The sequence below is a fragment of the Heterodontus francisci genome, unplaced genomic scaffold (assembly GCF_036365525.1).
Source record: "Heterodontus francisci isolate sHetFra1 unplaced genomic scaffold, sHetFra1.hap1 HAP1_SCAFFOLD_152, whole genome shotgun sequence".
Classification (NCBI taxonomy): Eukaryota; Metazoa; Chordata; class Chondrichthyes; order Heterodontiformes; family Heterodontidae; genus Heterodontus; species Heterodontus francisci.
The window spans coordinates 2,170,305-2,178,429 of record NW_027141229.1 but is presented as its reverse complement, the minus strand read 5'-3'; positions in this window follow the sequence as shown (position 1 = coordinate 2,178,429).

The window sequence follows — 8,125 nt, the reverse complement described above, 5'->3', positions numbered from 1 at the left end:
TCTGAGCTGTAACTCTGAGATAGAGACAGAGAGAGAGAGGGAGGGAGAGAGGGAGAAAGAGAGAGAGAGAGGGAGGGAGAGAGGGAGGGAGAGAGGGAGGGAGAGAGGGAGGGAGAGAGGGAGGGAGAGATGGTGTGGGGGAGACACAAACTGAGACGTGGACAGAGGCAGCGAGAGAGAGAGAGGGAGAGATAGAGAGGGAGAGGCAGAAGAGAGAGAGGCAGAGAGAGAGAGAGAGGCAGAGAGAGAGATATAGAGAGACAGAGAGAGAGGGAGCGATGGTGTGAGGGAGGCACAAATTGAGACATGGACAGAGGTTGAGAAAGAGAGAGAAGGAGACACAGAGAGGCAGACATAGAGAGGCAGACAGAGAGCTAGAGAGAGACAGAGAGAGAGGGAGAGATGGTGTGAGGGAGGTACAAATTGAGACATGGACAGAGATAGAGAGAGAGAGGGAGTGATAGAGCGAGAGAGAGAAAAAGACAGAGAGGGAGAGATAGCGAGAGAGAGAGGGGGGGAAGACAGATAGCGAGGGACAGAGGCAGTGTGAGAGAGGCAGTGTGAGAGAGGCAGATTAGAAGGTCGCAAATGTAACCTCACTATTTGCAAAAGGAAGGAGAGAGAAAATGGGGAACTAAAGACCTGTTCGTCTAACATCAGTCAATAGGAAAATGCTCGAATCTATAATAAAGGATGTGATAACAGGACACTTAAAGAGAGATTGCAGGGGGTGGGGGGAGAGAGAAATGGGGGGAGAGAGAAATGGGGGGGGAGAGAGAGGGGGGAGAGTGCGTGAGTGAGACGGAGCAAAGGAGAGAGATACTAGGTTAGGTGGGACAATAAGCTGTGAGGAAAACACAAATAGACTACAAAGAGAGATGGTTTGGGATAGACAGCGATAAATGTCCCAGTGTTGTGGGAACATAAAATGGCCACTGAAAATGAACCTAAAATGGCTGACTGATGTGTGTGGAATTCCACAGATGAGAGGAGAGAGAGAGAGACAGACAGACAGACAGAAGGAGAGACAAAGAGGGAGACAGAGACCAAGACACAGAGCGTGATCGCAGGATATTGGGCGTAGGACAGAGGAAGAGGAGGAGGCCATTTGGCCCCTCAACCCTGTTCTGTCACTCAAGGAGCTCATGGCTGATGTGTGATCTAACTCCATGTACCTATCTTTGCCCCTTTAATACCTTTGGTTAACAAAAATCTATCAAACTCAGATTTAAAAATTTACAAGTGTCTCAGCATCAATTGCTGTTTGTGGAAGAGAGTTTCAAACTGATACCACACCTGGTGTGTTGAAGTGTTTCTTCATTTCACTCCTGAAAGGTTTTTAGACTAGGTTTATATTTTTAGACTATGCCCCCATGTTCTAGACTCTGCAGCCAGTGGGAATTGTTACTCTCTGTCTACCCCATCAGTTTCCCTTATTATCTTGAAAACAATCATCAAATCACACCTGAACCTTCAAAATTCCAGGGATACAGAGTAAATCTCCAGCTACACTGTCCCATTAAATATTCCCAAGCTAAGCACAAGGTTGGGTTTGACACAGAGTAAATTTCCCTCTGCACTGTCCCATCACACACTCCCAGGGCAGGAACATCATGGGGTGGATACAGAGTGAATCTCACTCTACACTGTCCGATAGAGACAGACAGAGAGAGCGAGACAGAAAAAGAGAAACAGAGAGACATGGACTGACAGGGTGACTAAAAGAGATAGAAGGATACTTCACAGGGGATCTTGGAAGAGGAAGATGCAATTCAACCCCACAATCCTGTTCCGGCATCCAATGTGATCTTGGCTGATCTGTGATGTAACTTACACCATATATCCTGCCTTTGCCCCTTATCTCTTAATACCTTTGGTTAACAAGAATCTATCAATCACAGATTTAAAAATTAACCAATAATCCAGCAAGAAATTTGCGCAACCATTATCATGAGGGTGTGATGGCTCCCACAGTGGAATAGCTTGCTGGATGTTTAAAATGGAGACTGTTCCTTCTGGATCATCAAACGTATCTGCCTGGGCCCCAACTTCAACTACATTTCCCCATCTCCCGATGTTTTTTTCTCTCCATATCTATCTCTTATATGTTTGTGTACACAGCAGTGAAGGATTACATCAAATTAATATATCTTACATTATCCTTTTCATCCACCTCAACAATCTCTCTCTCTCCAATTTTGTCCCTCTCTACAGCCCTCTCTCTGACTTCATGTCTAACCCTCTCTCCCACTGTCTCTCTCCTAATGTCAGAGATAGCAGGAGGGAGAGACAGAGAGAGAATGTTGAAGGAACTGTACTCTGTTCCTAAGCTGTGCTGAACCTGCTCTGGGAGTGTTTGATGGGCTACATTAATCGGCCGTGTACAGTCCTGTATCAGGCTGTGAAGAAACACAGCTTGTTCAGTGTACAATGGGTCAAAGGGAATGATTCACTCCTGTCTGCTACTGGGAAGAGAGACTGACCTTAACATCAAGGCAGTGTTTGACCGAGTGTGACATCGAGGAGCCCGAGTAAAACTGAAGTCTGTGGGAATCGGGGGAAATCTCTCCACTGGTTGGAATCAATCCGAGCACAAAGGAAGATGGTTGTGGTTGTTGGAGGTCAATCATCTCAGTCCCAGGACATCACTGCAGGAGTTTATCAGGGTAGTGTCCTCAGCCCAGCCATCTTCAACTGAGATCCCAGCAGAAAGTGCTTTAAATACTGAGCAGGTCAGGCAGCATCTGTGGAGAGAGAAACAGAGTTAGTGATTCAGCTCGATGCTTTCCAGATTTCCAGCATCCACAGTATTTAGCCTCAGATAATGAAGCAATCCAGAGCCACATGCACCGAGACCCGGACAACATTCAGGTTTGGGCCGACCAGTGACAAGTAACATTCACGTCACACAAGTGCCAGGCAATGACCATCTGCAACAAGAGAGAATCCAACCACCTCCCCTTGGCATTCAAAGCATTATCCCATCGCTGAATTTTTCAAAGAGATAGAGAGAGAGACAGGGGGTGAGGGGGAGAAAGAGAGAGAGAGAGAGAGGGGCAGGGGGTATAAAGAGAGAGAGAGGGAAAGAGGGGGTGAGGGGGAGAAAAAGAGAGAGGGGGGTGGGGGGATGAAGAGAGAGCGAGAGGGGGAGATGGGGGGGGGGGGGAAGGGGGAGAGAGAGAGAGAGAGAGAGAGACGGCGTGAAGGAGAAGGTGAGGAATAAAAAGTCCCAAAGACGTTGCACAGGGTGCATTCTAAAACAAAATCTGACACCAAACCCACAGAAGTTGAGATTAAGTGTGATGACCAAATGTTTGGTCAAAGAGGTTAGTTTTAAGGAACGTCTTTAAGCAGGAATGAGAGATAGAGAGACGGAGAGGTTTAGGGAAGGAATTCCCCAGTATTAACAGGCAGTGACATTAATTCCTGATTGTCGGTCGAGATTTGTTCGGAAAGGGTATTAATGTTTTCGGAGCCAAGACAGCTCAATGTGGATAAGGAGCAAATCAGCCATGACCTGAATGAATGGGCAGGACAGTCTCGAGGGGACGAATGGCCTCCTCCTGTCTTCCGAAGGGCTTTATTAATATCCCTGCCAATGCATTGATGGTTTTCTGCTTCAAAAAATGACCAGTTTGGGGTTCTCTCTAAACTCTCCCGCCAGCCTTGGAACGACTCACGGATTCATGTCCAAGGGAACTGATCAATTGTTCTGGTAGAATTTCCCCCTTTGTTGATGGGTTAATAAAGCCGATGGGATCCTGAGCTTTATAAACAGGTATAGAGTGTAAAAGTCAGGAAGTGATGTTAAACATTTATAAAATAATAGTTTGTCCTCAGCTGCAGTATTGTGTCCAATTCTGGAACCACACTTTAGGAAAGACATGGAGGCTTTGGTGAATGTACAGAAGAGATTTACTAGAACGGTTCCTGGATGAGATTATTACAGTTACACTGATAGACTGGAGAAACTGGGCTTGTTCTCCTTAGAGCAGAGAAGATTAAAAGGAGATTTGATCGAGGTGTATAAAATCATGGAAGCTTTAGATGGAGGAAATAAAGAGAAAGTGTTTCCAATGGCTGAAGGATTGATAACCAGAGAGCACAGATTGAAGGTGATCGGCAAAAACAAACATTGGCGACATGAGGGAAAGGATTTTTTTTCCACACAAGTGCTTCAGATTTGAAATGCAATGTCTGATAGTGGTGGAGACAGATTCAATAGTAGCTTTCAAAAGGAGAATTGGAGAAATCATTGAAAGAGAAAAAAATCAACAGGCACTTGGAGAGGTTTGAGTTCATTAGGGAAAGCCAGCAAGAATTTGATGAAGTAACAGAGAAGGTTGATGAAGAGAATGCAATGGATTTTATATGGATTTGAAGAAAGCGTTTGACAAAGTGGCACATAAAATTCTGGTTAACAAAACTGAGGCTCATGGGATAGGAGGGCCAGTGTCAGCTTGGATCAAAAATTGGTGAAAGGACAGAAAACAGCCAGTTGTGGTAAATGGTTGTTTTTCAGACTGGAAGATGGTAGACAACAGTGTTCCCCAAAAGTCAGTGCTTCTTGTAAAATTTTAATATTTGCCGTTAACAAACTTGGAGGAGATGCAAACAGTGAGGGTGACACCAATCGACTACAACAGGACATAGATAGGTGAGCAGAATGGGCAGACAAGTGGCAGAAGGAATTTAATACAGGGAAATGTGAGATGGGCAGAAGGGATAGGGAGAGGGAATATAGACTTAATGGCCCAGTTCTAGGGAGTGTGCAGGGACAGAGAGACCCGGGGATACATGTACATACATCTTTGAAGGTGGCAGGACATATTGAGAAAGTAGTCAGCAAAGCATATGGGATCTTAGGCTTCATAAATAGAGACTTTGAGTACAAAAGCATGAAAATTATGTTGAATGTTTACCTGTGGAGTTGGGAGATGTGGGCACGGTTCTTAATGAATACTTTGTCTCCCTCTTTATAAAAGAGTGGGAACGATGCAGATATTGTAGTTAAAGAGGAGGAGTGTGAAATATTGGATGGGATAAACAGAGTGAGAGGGAAATATTAAGGTGTTTGGCAACTTTCAAAGTGGATAAATGGTCAGGCCTGGATGCATTGGAACCAGTTCAGAGAAGGTTCACTCGGCTGATTCCTGGGATGAAGGGGTTATCTTATGAGGAATGGTTGAACAGGTTGGGCCGATACTCATTGGAGTTTAGAAGAATGAGAGGTGATCTTATTGAAACATACTAAATACTAAAAGGGATAGACAGGTTAGATGCAGGTAAGATGTCTCCTTTGGTTCGGGAGTCTAGAACCAGGGGACACAATTTCAAAATAAGGAGGAAGCCACTTAGGTCTGAGATGGGGAGAAATGTCTTTGCTCAGAGTGTTGTGAATCTTTGGAATTCTTTACCCCAGTGGGCTGTGGAAGCTCAGTCTGGGAAAAAGGCATTGAAGTGGATGATCAGCCATGATCGTATTGAATGGCGGAACAGGCTCGATGGGCTGAATGGCCGACTCCTGTTCCTATGTTACCAAGCTGCTGAAATAGTTTCTCCCAAACTATGCCATCAGTTCCCCTTAATATCTCTACATCTTGGAACAAATCACCTTGATCCTCCTAAATTCCAGGCAATAAATCCCTAGTTTGTGTAATATCACCTCGTAATTTAACCCTTGGAGTCCAGTTATTATTCTGGTAAATCTACACTGCACTCAAATGGACATGGACCCCCCAAAGTCTCTTTGAACCTCCAGTGTTTCTATCTTTTCACCATTTATAAAGTACTCTGTTCTCGTCTTTTTTACTGACATGGAAATCTAACGACCACAGTTTTGCCCATTTATTTAAGATATTAATATCTCTTTGTAATTTGATGCTTCCAGCTACACTGCTTACAATGCTGCCTATTTTTGTGTCATTGGTAAACTTGGGTATGTTGCATTCTACCACATCATCTTAAATCATTAATAAATACAGCTAAACTGAGACACACATGGGCTTTGCACTAGAAGACAGGAGTGAATCATTCCAACCTAGAGGATTTTTAATTCCAGATTTATGTTTTTTTAAAGAAAAAATAGAATTCAAATTCACAACAGCCCAGTGTGGGATTTGAACTCCTGCTTTTTCAATCATCAGCTCAGGCCTTCAAATTAAAACCCATAAAAAGAGATTCATTTTCCTACTGCTGTTGTGTGACTGACTGAGGTTTTGTATATTGTTCCCTTCTCCTCTTCTTCCATGTGTTTGAAGTCTTTGAAGTTTGTCAGACATTGGTAAACTACTTCATGTGGTGTTCTGTAAATACCTTCAATTCTGTGTATCTGGAAGGGACACAATTCAAATTCTCACCTTATTGCATCAACCAAAACCTGCAGGTCCATTCAAACAACTCTATTTCCTGTCTCTGCAAAGATAACTCACACTTCCACAATGCAGGAATGTCTGAATGGAAACAGCTTTTGACACATTTGTTTGCTAACACTTTTCAGGATGAAGCTAAATTCAACTGACAAGATTGCAAGCCCCAAATTGAATCTTTTAGATGTAAAAAGTGACACAAATGAAATTCCAGATCTCTCTGAACCAGCACACATTTTAACATTGGACTATTTAGTTTATATCGCTTCTCCTCAGCCTTCCTTCCGAAATGCATCATTTGACATTTCTCAGCATTGAAGTTAACCTGCCATGTGTCTGACCATTTCACCAGCTGTCAAGAGGACATAAAGTGTACAAAGAGATTTCCATAGGTTAAGTGAGTGAGCAAAACATTGTCAGATGGAGTACAATGTGGGAAAATGTGAGCTTGTCCACTTCAGCAGGAAGAATAAAAATCAGTATATTATTGAAATGGAGAGAGACTGCAGAACTGTACAGTACAGAGGGATCTGGGTGTCCTGGTACATGAATCACAAAATGTTACCGTGTAGCTACAGCGAGTGATTAGGAAGGCAAATGGAATATTGTTGTTTATTGCAAGGTGAATAGAATATCAAAGTAGGGAAGTGTTGTTCCAGCTGTACAGGGCATAAGTTAGACGACGTCTGCAGGATTGTGGACACTTTTGGTCTCCTTACTGAAGAAATTATATAATTGCATTCGAAATAGTTCAGAGAAGGTTCACTGGGCTGATTCCTGGGATGAAGGGGTTATCTTATGAGGAAAGGTTGAACAGGTTGGGTCTATACCCACTGGAGTTTAGAAGAATGAGAGGTGATCTGAGTGAAACATCTCAGGTCCCGAGGGGACTGGACAGGGTGGATGCTGAGAGGATGTTTCCCCTTGTTGGGGAGACTAGAACTAGGGGACACAGTTTAAAAATTAGGGTCGTTCCATTTAAAACTGAGATGAGGAGAAATGTGTTTCTCTCAGAGGGGGGTCAGTCTGTGGAATTCTCTTCCCCAGAGACCAGTGGAGGCTGGATCATTGAATATATTCAAGGCTGAGTTCGATAGATTTTTGATCAATTAGGGAGTCAAGTGTTATGGGACACAGACAGGAAAGTGGAGTTGAGTTCACAATCAGATCAGCCATTGAATGGCAGAGCAGGCTCGAGGGGCCGAATGGCCTACTCCTGCTCCTAATTCATTTGTTCTTGTGTGTTCCATTTCACCAGACTGCCTCTCTCCTCCTGAAGTCTGCTACTAGTCCCTTCCCTGTTTATTACATTGCAGATGTCACAAACATTGGCAAACATTGAAGTTATGCCCTGTAAACACAAGTCCAAGTCATTAGTATATATCAAAAAGATCAGTGGTCCTAATATAAACCTCCACTGTATACCTCCCTCCAGTCTGAAACAACCATTGTCCACTCTCTCAGCCAATGTCGTATCCACTCAACCAATGTCCCTTTCATCCCTGGAGCACCAATATTGCTAACTGGTCAATTAGGAGGCACCATTAAGTCCTCCCCATGAGGACCCTGGTCCCAGACCTCTCTGTTTCCACTCTCCCATCAACATTCCCCAGACAGGTACAGCATGGATTAGATACAGAGTATTGCTCCTTCTACATTGTCCCATCCAACAGTCCCAGGACAGGAACATCATGGGGTGGATACAGAGTGAATCTCACTCTACACTGTCCGATAGAGACAGAGAGAGAGAGAGAATG